The 2,143-nt window shown below is 41.7% G+C and overlaps 2 non-coding genes across 2 annotated transcripts; both read left to right on the forward strand.

Annotated features, from left to right (window-relative positions):
• The first annotated feature begins 252 nt into the window (after positions 1-252).
• trnar-acg (transfer RNA arginine (anticodon ACG)) lies at positions 253-325 on the forward strand. The gene has a single exon. It is a non-coding gene; the product is annotated as a tRNA-Arg (tRNA).
• A 1,136-nt stretch (positions 326-1,461) lies between these two features.
• trnar-acg (transfer RNA arginine (anticodon ACG)) lies at positions 1,462-1,534 on the forward strand. The gene has a single exon. It is a non-coding gene; the product is annotated as a tRNA-Arg (tRNA).
• The last annotated feature ends 609 nt before the right edge of the window (positions 1,535-2,143 follow it).

Below are 2,143 nucleotides of genomic sequence, written 5' to 3' on the forward strand. Positions count from 1 at the left end.
CACCAAGTGGCCGTGATCGTATAGTGGTTAGTACTCTACGTTGTAGTTGCAGCAACCCAGGTTTGAATCCGGGTCACGGCAGCTTTGTAGAGCTACATTTCTGTTGTTCCTTTGAATTACTCCACCCTCAGCTTCTTTTTACATTAATAGAAACTGGACAGCACGGCCTTCTATACTCTTGTCAACAAAGATCACCACTGTTTGTATGCAATGGTCTGAGAACAGAGCTGCTCCCTATTCTCTTTGAACGTCAGGCTAGTGGCGCAATGGATAACGCGTCTGACTACGGATCAGAAGATTCTAGGTTCAACTCCTGGCTAGCTCGTACTTCTCTTTAGGTATTAAATCACTCGTCATGTACAAACTGTATATAAAACTAATTTTACATCTAAAAGAGCCAAACGATGAGGGAATGGTCTTTCAACCTGTGCTAAAAAGACTCTAAATCCTGCAATTTCAGTCAAGCACAGCTACCGTCAAGCTTTCTCTGTTGTTTTTCTAGAATCAGCAGTGCTAGATAAACCATCTGTGGAATTGTCATTTGTTACTCATCAATTAGGAATACCGAGAAAATAGCAGTATATTTGTGATTCAGAGTTCCAACTATGCTATCACATCAAAGAAAAAAGAAGAAAGAAAAAAGCTACTTTTCTGTTGTACCTTTGAATTACTACATCTTCTGCTTCATTTTACATAGATAGAAATTTCTGCAAGAGACCCCATACTACAACAAAAAAATGACTGGTCTTCTATACCCTTGTCAACAAAGATCACCACTGTTTGTATGCAATGGTCTGAGAACAGAGCTGCTCCCTATGCTCTTTGAGTATATTTGTGATTCAGAGTTCCAACTATACTATCACAACAACGATACAAAGACAATACCAAGTGGCCGTGATCGTATAGTGGTTAGTACTCTGTGTTGTGGCTGCAGCAGATCGGGTTTGAATCTGGGTCACGGCAGCTGTGTAAAGCTACATTTCTGTTGTTCCTTTGAATTAGTCCACCCTCAGCTTCATTTTACATAGATAGAAACTGCACAGCACGGCATTCTATACTCTTGTCAGCAAAGATCACCACTGTTTGCATCCAATGGTGTGACTACCAAAACAGATCAGATTCAAACAGTGTTGAATAAAAATCAACACTGTTTGCATGCAATGGTGTGAGAACAGATCCTGGTGTGCAATGGTGTGAGAACAGATGGCCGCAGCATTCCTGGTTTGACTCTGGGTCAAGGCAGCTGTATAAAGGCACTTTTCTGTTGTTCCTTTGAATTACTACATCTTCTGCTTCATTTTACATAGATAGAACCTGGACAGCTTAGGCTAAAAGTTATGCAAGAGACCCCATACTACAACAAAAAAATGACTGGCCTTCTATACTATTGTCAAGAAAGATCGCCACTGTTTGTATGCAATGGTCTGAGAACAGAGCTGCTCCTTATTCTTTCTGAGCATCGGGCTAGTGGCGCAATGGATAACGCGTCTGACTACGGATCAGAAGATTCTAGGTTCAACTCCTGGCTAGCTCGTACTCCTCTTTAGCTATTAAGTCACTTGTCCTGTACAAACTGTATATAAAACTAAATTTACATCTAAAAGAGCCAAACGATGAGGGAATGGTCTTTCAACCTGTGCTAAAAAGACTCTAAATCCTGCAATTTCAGCAGCTACCGTCAAGCTTTCTCTGTTGTTTTTCTAGAATCAGCAGTGCTAGATAAACCATCCGTGGAATTGTCGTTTGTCACTCACAATACTAAGCGGCCCAGTGATCGGTATAGTGGTTAGTACCCTGCGTTGTGGCCGCTAGCAACCCTGATTCGAGTCGGGTCACGGCAGCTGTGTAAAGCTGTTTCTCTGTTGTTCCTTTGAATTACTACATCTTCTGCTTCATTTTACATAGATAGAAAACTGGACAGCTTAGGCTGAAAGTCGTGTAAGAGGCGCCTTATTTTTCGACTGCAACAAGAAATTTAAATGGCCTTCTATACCCTTGTCAGCAAAGATCACCACTGTTTGTATGCAATGGTCTGAGAACAGAGCTGCTCCCTATTTACACTAAATGTAGGGCTAGTGGCGCAATGAGTACTAGCGTCTGACTTCGGATTAGAAGATTCTAGGTTCAACCCCTGGCTAGCTTG

This window comes from Sander vitreus, unplaced genomic scaffold (genome assembly GCF_031162955.1).
Source record: "Sander vitreus isolate 19-12246 unplaced genomic scaffold, sanVit1 ctg963_0, whole genome shotgun sequence".
Classification (NCBI taxonomy): domain Eukaryota; kingdom Metazoa; phylum Chordata; class Actinopteri; order Perciformes; family Percidae; genus Sander; species Sander vitreus.